Source organism: Panthera pardus, unplaced genomic scaffold (assembly GCF_024362965.1).
Source record: "Panthera pardus isolate Hobbes unplaced genomic scaffold, ASM2436296v1 HiC_scaffold_22, whole genome shotgun sequence".
NCBI lineage: Eukaryota > Metazoa > Chordata > Mammalia > Carnivora > Felidae > Panthera > Panthera pardus.
The window spans coordinates 80257880-80272872 of NW_026526788.1; the positions used below are offsets into that span (position 1 = coordinate 80257880).

A 14993-nucleotide genomic window follows, 5' to 3' on the forward strand; every position below is an offset into this window, starting at 1 on the left:
TAATCGGCTGACTTTAAGACAGATTATCCTGGATTATCCAGGTGGGCCTGGTGTAATAACAAGGGTCCTTAAATGTGGAAGAGAGAGATAGAAGAAGAGTGCAGAGTGTTGCGGCGTGAGAAAGACTCAACGCTCTGTTGCTGACTTTAAAGATGGAGAGGAGCCATGAGCCAAGGAATCCAAGGAATGCAGGCAGCTTCTAGAAGATGGCAGGGACGAGGTAGTGGAATCCCCCCAGAAAGCAATCAGCCCTAATAGCACCTAGATTTTAGCCCACTGAGAGCCAGTTCAGATTTCTGAACTACAAAACTGGAACAATAAATTGGCGGGTTTTTTAAAGTTTATTTTTATTTATTTTTGAGAGAGAGAGAGAGTGAGCACAGGTGGGGGAGGGGTAGAGAGAGGGAGAGAGGATTCCAAACAGGTTCCACGCTATTGGGCGCAGAGGCTGACGAGGGACTTGATCTCGTGAACTGTGAAATCATGACTTAAGCCAAGATCGAGCCAGACGCCTAATCGACCGAGCCATCCAGGCGCCCCAAACTGCTGTTGTTTTAAGCCATTACGTTCCGGGCAATTTGTTAAAGCAGCAATCAGAAACCGATACATCCGATGGCTGAGTTCGCTGGCTGCGTTTCTGCCCACTACTTCGTCCGCATGAGCTTTGACATTTAAAAAAAATTTTTTTTAATGTTTATTTATCTTTGAGAGAGAGACAGAGTGTGAGTGGGGGAGGGGCAGAGTGAGGGGGAGACACAGAATCTGAAACGGGCTCCAGGCCCTGAGCTGTCAGCACAGAGCCCGACGCGGGGCTCGAACTCATGAACCGTGCGTGAGATCATGACCTGAGCCGACGTCGGACGCCCGGCTGACTGAGCCACCCAGGTGCCCCGAGCTTTGACATGTCAGTTTTTGGGTTCATCTTGAGTGGGGTTTTCCCCTGCTCTCTGTACTTTTCTCACTTTGTCAACCTGTTTGTGGACACACAGAAGCTCCCCGGGACGCCAGGTTATAACCTGGTAATTCGGAGCCCTGTCCCACAGTGATACCCGTGCTGCCCCAGGGTTAGCCGGGGGACTGGTGGGCAGCATGGTCCAAGTGCTGCCATGTCAGGGAACAGCAACTGGAGATTCTTCTGGCTCCTTTTACACGGTAGAAAGCACGACCCAACCGTTGGTCGTACGTAGGAAGCAAAGCTGTGGTTCCCAGCTGTACATAGGATATGCCTGTCCAGGCGGCCCCGCAGGGGTCAAATCTTCACCCCCCTGCCTGATTTAGTGTTAAAGCTCTGTAGGCCTCTGGCTCATGACACACTTTGCTTTGTGGTTCTGTTTCTGGTCCATCATTAGCTCATTTTTTTTTTTAGCATAGCCATACTTTTCAATGTATATGTAATATATAATATAATCTATAAAATACACACAAAATACTGGCTGCATATTTTGTCCTTGCTGTTGTTCTGAGCAGAGGGCAGAAAGGCCGGGCACGACCTTGACCACAAGACGGCCGCGCGGGGGGTGCGTGATTAACATTTCATGGAACACCGTGCCCCAGGTTTTCACCATGTTTCAGTTGAAGAGAAAACAGAGTGAGTGGTTAGATATTTCTGTTGCCATCAGTGACTGGCTTTCTGCCTTCCCAAGGATGCACAAATTCCTTCCACAAATAATACCCTTTTGGCAAAGGCTTGGCTGGTTGGAAATCGTGAGAGAGAGTTTCATTGTATTGCACTTTAAAGTGGTCGTTCCAGAAATTCATCTTAAAACTTGCTATTTCGGGAAGCCTGGCTCAGCTCCTCCACTTTCTCTGGAGTCCGTCAATTCCATAAATTGGCTAGGCGTTGCTCGAGGATGATGGTTAGGGTCAGGACGGGGAGGAACAGAACACCAGGTGTCACATTACAAAAGGTGGCATGAATCCCTTGTTTAGTCATGTACTTTAAGAGTGTGGAAAATAGCTGTTTCCAGTTAACACCAGAAGTGCTCATTAAACTGATTTTCTGTGGGGAATGATTCCCCCCAAAATGTCTCAGGCTATCAAGTAGCTAAAATTCTATCAGGATTATGATACCCACTGAGTTACAAGTTATAAGAAATGATACTTGAAATAAAGGCTTTGCAGGCAAATTAAAATAGCAATAATTTCAGTTAATGTAATGATATCTTTTTTTTTTTTAAATCCCTTAATATCATTCAGCCAAAATTACATATTTGGGAAAAAAATGAGCTACTAAAGAAGATTTCCTAATTGTATGTAATATGCCTGAAGGCATATTGCGGATGTAATTCAGATGCCTGGACACAGAGGAAGATGGGCTCTGGTGATGATATTGTGCAACAGAACTACATTTCAGTCCCCAACAGTCATCATGTAAAATGACTTCCCGGAGAAAGGAAGCCGGGAGTGTGTTACAGCTTCCACAGTAAGCACTGTAATCCTGGCTGCGCTCTGGAGATCATATTTGCACATGTGCAGGCTTCTCTGTGAGCTCCCGAGCCTTGCAGATCATTTTGACATCTAGCATCCCAGTATTTTGCAAGTGATGGCACTTATTTTCCCGAAACTCAATGGAGTCTCTTGCTCTCTTTGTTTTGTTTATGCCAACGTGGTATTCTCTCCGCCAGTTCATTCTGGCTCGCCCTCGTCTCCTCTGCAGGCTAACAAAGCCCCGAGCTGCTTCTTGAGGTGAGAGAAATACTTCAACCAAGCGTGAATCCTTTTAACCATTTACAACTAGAAGTAACCGTTTTAAGACTTTGGTTTTTTTTTAACTTTACATTGTTGTGCTACAAGTTGTTGTCGAGCGATCTATCAGTTAAAGTGTTTATGTTTACTATGGTTCAAGGGCCACGGTAGCGGGCATCGACTTTCCTGTCGGTGCACATGTGATCTTGACAAGCGACTAAAACTATGTGCTGAGGTGTGATCTAACTCAGGTGAGTAAATTTAGTTCTTGTTTTTGTTTTTTTTTTAAATGCTCAGGCAGGGTTCACAAACCATACTGGCCAAGGCTCATATAAAAGTAGGTCTCATGGTGGTCCCTCCACCCCTCCCCTGTCCAAATCCCGTGGTTTCTTTTCTTTGTTCTTGCTGGCTCAGGGGTCAGATACCATCATCTCTGACATGTTGATTTTAGTCTTTGAGATAAAGGCTCAAAACCCATCTGAGCCATATTGTTGTGAGCTCGGCTTTCTTACCAGCCTCAGAGCTCATGACGGTGCCTTTTTCTTCAGCAAGGTTGGTTCCTTTTCTACCCTCCCATGTTTCTTTTATGCTGGGCTAAATGCATTCCACTGGGGCAGCTGGGACAATGGATTCCTTTATTAGTCTGGTTGGCTTCTGGGATAGCCATAGCTCTAAATAGGCTTCTTGGCTGATGAGTCTGAGCTCAACAGTTCAGCCTCCCTTCTAGGCCTGCAGTCAATTTACGCCTATCTCCCCAAACCCTCAGAGCCAGCTTCGTGATGGCTTTTCAATTGGATCTCGGCACTAGCAAAGGACAGCTGTGGGCTTTAGCCTGTCATTTGGCCTGAGCTGTCACTGGGTTGGGCTTAATACAACCAAGGGAAAACCCGGAGATGGGAGAGCAGGAAGGAACAAAGAGTTGTTTCTCTGGCCCCAGTCAAAATTCTCTTCAACTGTTTCCAAACACTGGGTGAGGCACTCAGTGTTCAGGATCAGCTCAGGCTCAGGTCTTTCCAGAAGACAAAGGAAGATGAGGACCCGTCCTCACCTTCGGGGCAGGTTTTGTAAGAAGACCTTCACCTCACTGCAAAGGTTGGGCAAGATGCCTTCGGAACAAGAAAGCCCCCCTGCGTTTGTTTGTTTCCTAGGAGAGCCCACTGAATAATGGGACCATCCTAGCTAAGAGGATATGGTGGGCACTAGCTGGTACGACCAACATCGGATACTGTGTGAAGATCAAGCTTTGGTTTTTTTCAGGTGACAACATAATGCTTAGACGAAGGTGCAGAATTAGGCTCCACTGGGTTGACACAGACTACCCCTGACCTCTTATCATTTCCTGTTACCACAGAGCTGCCTTCCTGTCTTCACCCTCTGTGTGAAATAAAGATTGTGGGTATAATCCTTTCTCCCTTCACAAGAGAAGGAGTTCAGGCAGACGTTTATGTGCTCAGTCTGACTTCTTGTCTGTTGAGCCATGGGTGTGTAGCCTTCCGTCTGAAATGGGTGGGAAAGAGACACTCATGTCACAGAAGAACCTTTAGACTAGGACTCTGAATACGGAGGATTTGATTTGTCACTCATGAGACAGTGTCCCTTAGTTCTCAGTTGCCTCATCTGCAAAGAGAGTTGACATATGTGAAAAAAAAAAGCTATGAGGGCTTCCCAGTTTTGTTGAGATCACAAAAGGGCTGTGAAAGCTCTCAGAAAGAAGTCTACTGACGTGTGTAAGGAATACCTAGTAAGCAACAGACCATGTGCCAGACCCCGCTAGTCTCTACAGATTGGAAGTGAAGAAGGACACCGACCCCGCCTCATGGAGACCAGTGCTTTCAGCCACGAGAGGTCAAGTCACAGCCCCAAAGACAAAACATCATCGTAAGTGCCATCTTCAGTTAGGGATTTCAATTCAGTCTCCCATGTTGATGCAGGTAGCTTAATTCCAAGTAACGATGCATATGTTTCTTTTCCTCCACCTCTGCCTAGTTTCTCCCCCCCCCCCTTCCCCCATACCTTCTTCTTCCTGCAAAACTGAAGTCGTTTTTCTTCAGTTGGTACCGAGAAATATGTCGGGGATCGGGGATGGCTTGTTGCAGAGGGGACATCTTAGTTGAGACCTGAAGTTTGAAATGGATTCGATGAGGCCAAGAGGGGAGAAATGACGGAGGAAGAAGCCTGGGCTAAGAGAAAATAGCGTGTGCCAAAGCCCAAGGATGAGAGAGAACACTGGACATTTGGAGAAATGAGAGTAATTTGAGGTCATTGTAGTAAAGAGTCTAAAGGATGGAGGGAAAGAGAATGGAAAAGACGAACATTGCCGTTATCTGGATGACAGGTGTGTGGGAGAGAGGTTAGGTCTGCTCTGTGCAGCTAGCCGGCTCCGGGGGCACAACCAGAATCCAGGAGGGGAAATTCCAGGGAGAAGGACATGGACTAAAAATTAAACTACAATCATGGCTTCCACTTAGTCTTTCCGGTATCCCAGATACTATGCGAAGGATTTTACATCCATTGGATTTCATATCTCGTCAGATCCTCTAAACAACCCTACGACATAAGTGTCATGAGAGGTTAAATTAATTAGCTCAGGGTCACACAGCAAGGACAGGGTAGAGCTCGGATTCCAAACTTGCTTCTCTCAGTCGCCACCCTCAAACGGCTTCCTTGTGAGGAGCGTGTGGTTACAGAACAAATGGATGGCTCTGAAAGTTGCCGATCGTTACTGGGATATTGTAGAGGGTCTGAGCATTGAGAGAATCGGGAACCTGCTGAGGATCTTCCCATTGTGAGATCCAGGGATTCAGTGACACGTCAACAGTTGTTAGATACAGAAAACAACCCTGAGAGACAACCACCTTCTGCATTTCGGGCAGCTTTATGTCATGTGTGATGGCCCTCCTGGGGTACCTTTAAGGGGGGGGCATTCTCAGGCTCCGTCATTGCAGTAAAGAGCACTGAAAGTGAGGCAGAGTGAAATGGACCGAATTAGGGCAGCTCAGCCCTCCAATAAAGACCATGCATCTTTCACAAACATCTGCTTTAGCTAATGCTGGCCTTGGGCAGTATTAAATTATGTATTCAGCTCTTAAACTATCACAGATTCATGTTTCGAGAACATAACCATGAGAAAATATTGCACCACTAGCAGAAACAAAACAGCTCCGCTCATTTTGCATTAAATTTTTTTTTTTTGGTGAATTTCGATAATAATTCTTCATTCTCTTTCAAATTAAAGGGCATTGTGGGAGACCAAATAGGTCAGGATGCATAGGCATTTTTTTCTTCTATTGACTTATTGAAAAAAGGATAAAAAATTGCCTCTTTTGCTCACCATTCAGTGAAGGGTATCCAAATAGCAAATAACAATAAATTATACAATGAATTTGGGCATGTTAGAGGTAGAGAGACCTTAGAGAGCATTCCAAATGTGTTCCCTAGAACTGCCTCTTATTTATAATGAAGTGCTTCTCTAAGGTCAAAAATCATGACCTTCTTGAAATATATCCTGGGGAGGCTGGCTCCCAGCCCCGTTCCAACAGTTTCTTAAAACGCGAACAGTCGTGGACTATCACAGTATGAGGACTTTACCTGTGAATTTGAGAGAGAGAGACAGAGACAGAGACAGAGAGAGACAGAGAGGGGTGTTGGGGGAAGGGAGGAGGACTCTTGTGTCATCAACCCTGACGTATTTAGCCATCAGTAGTCGGGAAATAGTATTTGGAGTTCATCAAAATATGTGCTTCTCAGAAATCTCAATAAAATAAAACATCCAGAGTCTTCAACAAAGGTGTCCTTTGTGATGGCAACCCAAGATCCTAGATTCTGATGGAAGGCATTTTCCATAGCAACGATGACTGCAGGTGACCTTCTGAGGCCAACTCCAAAAGCGTTGATTGTCCTCTCTCTATAGCTGAGACAAGACATTTCATCGCCTGTCCCTTTCCCCTCTGAACACATAGTGATGCTCACAACTTCTAAGTACTTGCTCAGTTAAAAACCTGCATTCTGGACTCCTTCTGGTTCTTTCCCTTCTTCCATGAAGAGAAAAATCCATCCCACCTATGTATCACCAACATGTGCAGAGCATATACTCTTAAAAAGTTGTGACAAACCGAATTTTTGAAAATCGTAGTCAAAGGCATTACTTTTGCAACCATCGTTTCCAGCCTTACTCCCTCCATAAATATTTAAATATGTTTTCAGATCATTCTTGTTTAAAGAAAGATATACCAACAGCCTTATAAAAAAAAAAGGATCTTTCTGGCAACTTGAAAATGTAGTTGTATACAATAAATAGTAAAGATTTTACAGCAACAGAATATCTGTAAGTAAGTAACAGACTATCTGAGCTGGAATAATCATGTCAGGGAGCAGGCAGGTGGGCAGGTGATTTTTCTTAAATAGAATTCAACCCGCTAATGGCAGCCGCAGTCCAAATGAGACAACTGCTGTGGGTCAAGGCAGGGAAGACTAAACTGTACAAAGACAGTTAGAGCTGCAGTAAACTGAAAACATCTCTGCTCGTTTCCTCTCTGGTCTCACGCGCGCAGGAGAGGCATTGATCTTTGCCAGCCAGTCTTAAACACAGTCTGGAAGAAGAAGATGAATTAAACTCAGCCGAAGCGTGCTTGCTCCCGGGCTTCCGGAGAGGAGGGAAGGGTTTGGCGTGGGGGGCGCCGGGACTGACGGCGTCTGCAGGTGGGCAAGTGGAGGGATGCCGGTCTGTGCCCGGAGGTCATCAGAGGTTAGGACTTCCAGACCTGACCCCACCCAGACCCAGCAGGAAGTGTCTCAGCATGCATGGCAGTCCACCTGGCGAGGCCTTTCGGACCCCTTGATGACCCTGCACCAGGGCTTAAGTGGCTGGAGGAGGCGTAGAAACCAATGCGAGGTTCTTTTTGACAATGCTTTTCGTCTAAGGTCTTCAACTAGTCTAAGCAACGGTTGCATCGCATCCATGAAGTCAAGCTGTCCAGACTCACACGAGTGTCTTTGTCAAGCATGTTATTCCTCCGAGTCAGCCCCAAACCTGAGATCCGTAGGGTGTCCTGCCAATATTTGGTTTCCTTGTTTCTCCAAAAGCCATTTTTCAGGTTGCATGTTTCTGTACGTGCGTTAAAAACTCAAGACGTCTGTCAAAAACCTTCCGTTTAGTATGGTTTTTTGCGTCTGTCTTCTCACGGATAGGGACATGTTTTGTTTTCTTTACTGTTTATCTTCCTTCATCTGGCAAAGCCTGAGCCGTCCCGTCTGCCCCCAGCGATTTAGGACAGGGAGGGAATTAATATCAGGGCTTTGTTTAACAGCAGTGTTACATCTGCCATTAGACGACTTTTACTTCCTCTCTGAGCAGAAGAGAAACTGTCTTTCCTCAACCAAAATGTCAGATGAACGGAGGCCTTAAATAAGAACATGAATTTGACCTTTACCAGATGTCTTTATTCTTTAGCATTTTTCAAAGATACACACTTGAAAGAGTGAAGAGTTAGTGATATCCAGCACGGAGAGCGTATTGCCTGTTGTTTTCAAGATGCCCGAGGCTTTCTTGTGTGAACAAAATGACTATTTCCGTCATAACAGAACACGATTATTTATTCACCTAGCAGAGCAGAGGAAATCATTTTAAAACCAAAAACGCGAAATGGGTTGTCCCTGCCACAAACTTCCCCCCCACCCCGCCCACGAAGCAGGAATCTTAACTTCGTAAGTAGAACCAGACCCTTACTCCATGCTCTGCCCAGCACAAAAATTACATGGCTTTTAGCTTTAATGGCCTTTTAGGCTTGTCGCCAGAAGAAGTTCCAGAAAAACTTCTCTGGTCCCCATTTGCCCTCTCAGCCCGGCTCTTTGGAAGCAGGGAGGAGAGCCGCTGGAGAGCATCCAGAGCCGGCTCTGTGAAGCAGAGGCCAAAGAACCACTCCGCACAACTGGGAGGAGAGAAAAAGGAGCCCCATGACCATAGTGAGTCAGACTGGAACAGAGCGGGTTTGCGGACGGGGGGCACAGCTACCGACACCATCCAGGCCAGCGCATCCCGGCGAGGTGGGGCTGCAGGAAACCCCAGCGGTGTGGCAGGGGCCCTCCTCTCCATCACTCTGTTGATCTCCTCTCGTTTCTGTCTTCCAGAAACAAACATGGGCTTTGTTTTTTTGTTTTTTTTTTTTTCTTATTAAGGATTTGAGCTTTTATCTGAACGTTTCATATCCCGGTCCTGGGTCCAGATTGTGAAGCAGAGAGAACGCCTCTTTGGTTCCTCACAAGGATCTTGAAGCTAAAGGGATTTCAGGGAGGAGCTAAGAACGTTCAAGAGTAATATCCATCCTTGCCTGCCTAGACGTTCTCCCCTCCATTAGCTCCGAGGAAGGACACGCATCCGTCGCCCACATGATAACACCGTCGTCGGTTGGTTTTCCTCTCCAAACATTAGATTCTCTCCTCGTTCATTCGATGACCCTTTATGTGCTCCTGGGCGCACGAAGAGATCCCGGGGTTGGATTCCATTCAGTACTTGACCTCAGAGAGCTTAAAGTTACCCAGAGAGATCAGAGGATAGCACAAAGGACAAGGGCAGCCATCACGATCTGTTCACATGGGTGAGGGCCACTAGGAAGGTCCCAGAGGGACGGCAGTTCTGTGGTGGTCAAAGATGGCCCCAGGGAGAAGCCAGCACCTGAGCCAGTCTTGAAGGCCCTTTGAGTTGAGATATGCAGAGGCTCTGGGCAGGCATCCCAATCTGAGCTGATGAGGAAGCGGGAAGAATCGTTTTCTCTCCACTTCCTCCCGTCAGGTCAGTTCCTAAGGGAGCTGGAAAATGCTTCAGCAACGCCGGTGGCTGTGCTCCAGGCACTTGCTTCCCCTCACAGCCAGCTAGGTGAATTTTTTTTTTTTTTTTTTTTTTTTTTTACAGCTGGCACAAATAGACAAAAATAAAACAAAAACTTAAAATGATCTCGATTTGAGGAACTTAAAAAAAATTTTTTTTTAAAAACAAAGAGGGAAGTGCCCTGTAGCTTCCATACATAATTTGGCTGCGTTCTCAATCACGCCTAGATGATCTCTGGGCCCCGCCTTGGAGTTGCTAGAATGTTCCGTACGTCCGAGAGAGTCTCGGACACAACAGGAAGACTAGAGCTCCTCCGTGGAAGCCTCTGGAGATGGAGCTTGTGTGACTGTTATCAAAATAAAAGATGATTCCTGAGAAACAGACACCTGCGAACAGCGTGACAAACTTACACCTCGGATTTCACATGAACAAATCCAAACCTGTGACTGGAATGTTCTCACAGTTATTTAAGTTCCCAGAGTGTGGCGAGTTTTCTCCTAACCATATCATTATTGTTGAAATGTAAGAAAAGGCCAACCGAGAAATGACATCCTTCGGAATCAGTGTCCAAGCACGGGCACTTCCAAACCTTCCAAATATAAGACAACATGGTTAAATCATTTTGACTCCAGGCATAAAATAAAAATTAGTGTAAAATATTGAATGTTTATGAGCACGACTCTGCTTTGTAACAATTTCTAATTTAGCAGTCAAAATTGTCCCATAATCGCTCTCCTAAATACATGAAGTTCACTCAGTTTCACCTTCAGGCATTTAACGGCAAAAGGCCGTAGTATCTTTAGCCACATTTGAAATATTCGCTGTACAGTCAAGCAAACTCTGCCACTGAGGCCCTTCCTTCTCTGTTCCCTGGTCTCTCGATGGCGCACGGGAGGACAGCAGGCAGGGTGGCAGCGGACAGAGAGTGCAGTTCCATTTCGTGGCACAGACGTCAGCTACACCCTGGAGTTTCTGTTTTTAGCAGAACTTAAAGGATGGCTTGGAGAAAGTCAGGATGTTTAATGGGGAGAGTTTTGAAGGTTGCAGAGGCCCTTATGCAGACCTCCCCATGCCAGGGAACAGCACATTCCTCACGTTTGTGTCATATAAACGTCTGTAGCGGTGACAGCTCGCATGGGGCAGGCCAGGTGGAGCAGGGGAGGGGGCTGTCTCCTGCAGGCCATGTTAGGAGGCCCCACTAGCATTGCCCCCCTTTCTGAGACACTGCAGCCCCCGGAAAGCCCACTTACATTACAGTGTCTCACCAGGGCGATATGGGCTGGTAAAGAGCTTGATGGAAACCCAGTGCAAAAGCTGGTCAATGGGTTTGAGCCATAGAGGCATCTGTCATGGAACGGATGGGGTTGCAGTGGCCCAGAGCAGGGGTTTGTTTGCACCTGGCTGGCCTGAATAGGTGGGGTGTCCCTGCTTTGGGGAAGGTAGCTGCCCAGTGCAGGATTTTGGGGTGGAGAAAGCAGGGCATCTTCCCGGTGGGGAGACAGAGGTAGAGGTAGAGATAGAGGCAGAGAGAGAGATAGAGATCAAGATAGAGAGAGAGGTAGAGGTAGACAGAGGTGTAGATAGAGGTAGAGAAATATCAGCATAAATGTGTGTGTGTATATGTGCATACATTCCCTAGATCTGACCATCGAAAGGACCTGGAAGTAGGGACTCCTCGACTGCATTGAGCAGCGCTAACCCCAGATACTGCTTCCGAAATACCATTCTTTACTAAAAGAAACCAGGGATCCTTGGAGAAATGGCTGATTCCACGGCTGGCACAGAGAAAGAACGAAATGAAATTGAAACTCCTCTTTGTGCCCCCCAAATGAGGAAGTGCTTAAAGAATGAGGCCAGAGGGACACAGGAACCAGACTGAAGGGGCTCCTACTGGCCAAATCTGGTACAATTTGAGTATCAAACGAAATCATTTTAGTAATGCGTTATAACCCATTGAATAAAATTAGGAAACCGTGGAGTCCACGCTGATATAAACAAATGAATGAGTAAACTGAAAATATGGTGAGGAACAGGATGTGTTCATAGTCTCACCACACCTCCCCACAAAATACTTATTAGTTACAAATAGAAAAGGAGAACTGACCCGTGGAGAAGCCCGACAGATTCTACCCTGGACGAAGGATCAAAGTAACGTCAGTAAGGGGACAAACTGAGATAGTATGCCACTTCAGCATCATGTCCGTGCTCTCCCTGCCCCAGATACGAAGTGTGAATCCTTTCACAAGGAGATAGCAAACCCTGAGAGGAGAGAAATTTCACAAGATAACTGGCCTGTGATCTTCAAAGTGTCAAGGTCATGATAATCAGGAAAGACCAATGGGATTAAAGAGAAATGACAGCTACGCTCAACATGTGATTCTGAACTGGATCATTTTGCTATAAAAACATTATTGGGACAATTAGAAAACCTTGAACGCTCATGAAGGGTCAGACTGTAGTATTATATCAGTGTTGATTTCCTTCATTTTTTTTTTTTTTTGGTTGAATTTTATTTATGCCGGAGAACATCCTTGGTTGTAGGAATACACAATACATACTAAATATTTGGGGATGTGGGGACATCATGTAGGCAACTCTGTCTGAAATGGTTCACAGAAAGTTCTTTGTACCATATTTGCGATTTTCCCACACTTTGAGTTTATTTGTTTTCTAAAGCAGTTAATTATTTCCTCCTTCACTGAACATGGACTCCCCGGATGAAATCAGCCATGGTTAGCCTGATCAGGATTTGTATTCTCAAATACAAATGTTCAGGGGAAAAAAAAATGGGAGTTTGGGAAACACTAGGAATAACTGACTCTACAAACAATTTGATTTCTTATTACTGCAAACAGGTACTCAGTTTTCTTTGTTAATCTTACAGTCTCTCTGTTTTTTAGGGATCGCTATATTGGAGAAGTTTTCAAGCTCGCGATCATGTCCAAATGAGTGCATCGTGTGAGTTGAATATAATTCTTCAGTAGTGTGTCAACAGGATCTTTTTTGAAAAATGATACGCTAATGATGCAAATTATTTAATTACACCATTATGAATGGGCCTATCATCTTGATTTATAGAACTTCCGGTATAAATCCTCTGGGCTCTTGGAACTTAGGTACATGAGCCTTTGAGCGTGGTATGTCCCCATGAGTAAAAACTTTTTCGCAAGCAGTCTTGCTAGCGATTTACTATCTTCTTTTTTTTTTTTGATCCAAACTATCATTTCTCTTGAAGTTGTGTTATAGCTTCTATCCTCAGGGAAATCTTTGAGCCACAGAGTCACCCCCTGCCTTGGAATTTTTCCACACTCTTCTTGTGTTATATAATCATTTTGTTACTCTCTAAGAAACTAAACAGTGTATTTGTATGAATAATTAATGATGTAACATCTTTCAAGTGAGATATTTATGAATCTCGCTTTTCAAACTCCACAAAAACTCATGGAAATCCCTGGGCAACAATTAGTATAACTTTCATTCCTTTGAAAGTGCTGCATAATATTTCATAACGTGGATGTTACCTGAGCTATTCAATCATTCTCCTACTGATAGGGTTTATTTTCATTTCCTTTTTTTGTTTTTTTGGATAAGTGATGCGCAAACATCGTCTCTGTATGTGTTTATGTCGTCCGCCTTTATTTCTGTGAATTGGATTTCTAGGAGTAGAAACACGGTATCTTTAAAAAAAAAAAAGCTGTAACAATTTACAACGTATGCAGATCCTTCTTTGCTCATCCCTAACGAGACTAAGAATTAATATTGAGTTATTTAAACTTGTTTCTAGTCCAGTGGCTGTGATTCACTCACTTAATAAACATTTATTGAGCACCTTTTCCATACCGGGCATGGTTGCTGGCAGCGGTATTGTATACACCTGTGAACAACGGAAGTCAAGTGCACCTGTGCTCCGGGAGGTTCTATCCTAGAGAGGTAAACTGACGGCGTATAAGTAGTGAGTCAGAGGGGACCGGAAGAGAATGGGACAAGACTGACGGAGGCGGGGAAGCAGGCAGTGCTATTTGAGACAGGGTGCTCAGAAAAGACGTGTCCTAGGTGGCATGGGAGCGGAGACTTGAAGTGTGGAATCGCGTCACAGGACGAGGGGACAGCCAGTGAAGGAGGGCTTTCGGGAGGAACAGTTTCCCTCCAGGGCCTCTACTGGCCAAACTGGCACCTAATTATATTACAAATACTCTTGCAATCGTTTTTGGGATATTTTACATTATACAGAGTCCTACAAATATTTTTTTCCAAAATTCTTCATTGCAAATATTTTTTTCCAAATTTTCCATTTGTCTATTACCTTGGTACAGAGGCCGATTTCTCTCCTCAGAGTTTAAAAATTATGTTGAGTCATATATGTCTTTTTTTTTTTTTTAAATCTATAACTTCTAGGTTTCCAGTGGTGGTTCAGAAGGCCTTCTCAGCTCCTAGATGGTGTGGATACACCCCTAGATTTTCTTGAGGTTTTTAAAGTTCTATTTTTTACATTTAAATCTTCACTCCAAGTAGATTATGTTTTTAGTGTGATGTAAGTAAGGATCTAATTATATTTTCTTTCCGACAGCCCTGTACTGACACTATTTATTAAATAACCTTTTCCCACTGAAATGAAACTTTGTCATCTATTATATTTTTGTATTTGCTGGGATCTAATTTTGGATTCTCTATTCAGTTGCGCTGATCTATTTGCCTATTCTTGAATCCACAATGATTTGCTTGCCCACCCACTGTTCTTTTTCGTAACTTTCTTAGCTATTCTTATTCTTCCAAGTAAGTCTCAATATCATCCCATCCAATCTGGAAACAACTCATTGAGATTTTAATTAGAATTGGATTACTTTTATGTATTAACTTGGGAGAACTGACGTTATGATCTGTCTCCCAATCCAAGGAGAACATCTGTTCAGATCTGATTTTATACATTCAGTTAGGGTCTTCGGTTTTCTTCTTTTAGTGATTGCATTTTTTGGTTAAATCCATTTCTTTTTTTTTTAATAGTTTATTTATTTTTGAAAGAGAGACAGGGCATGAGTGAGGGAGGAGCAGAGAGAGGGGGAGACACAGAATTGGAAGTAGGCTCCAGACTCTGAGCCGTCAGCACAGAGCTCGACGCGAGGCTCGAACTCATGAGCTGTGAGATCATGACCTGAGCCGAAGTCGGACGCTCAGCCGACGGAGCCACCCAGGCGCCCCTGGTTAAATCCATTTCTAAGTATTTGCGGCTTTTGTTGCCATCGTGAATGAAACATATTTTCCAGTTTTTACTTCTAGGTGTTTGGGTCAGTGTCCCGGCAGGAGATACACGGTATGGGATACTGAGAAGAGTTTTAAAAGAAAGCATTTGTAAAGGTGTGGACGATGGAGAAGCATGCCGGGGCAAACCCAGGTGGGACAGCAAGGGTCACCAGGGAGCACTTTACAGACTTGGAGAGAGAGCTGTGGTGGCAGGACAGGACAGCTGGACGGGAGCCTTTGGTAAGGA

The 14993-nt window shown here is 44.8% G+C and overlaps 1 long non-coding RNA gene across 1 annotated transcript in view; it reads right to left on the bottom strand.

Annotated features, from left to right (window-relative positions):
• LOC128779075 (uncharacterized) overlaps positions 1–14695 on the bottom strand; it is a 113644-nt gene extending 98949 nt beyond the window's left edge. Inside the window, exon 1 of the long non-coding RNA XR_008425007.1 lies at positions 14658–14695. This is a non-coding gene — a long non-coding RNA (uncharacterized LOC128779075). The remainder of the gene's footprint in view (positions 1–14657) is intronic.
• Between the last annotated feature and the right edge of the window lie 298 nt (positions 14696–14993).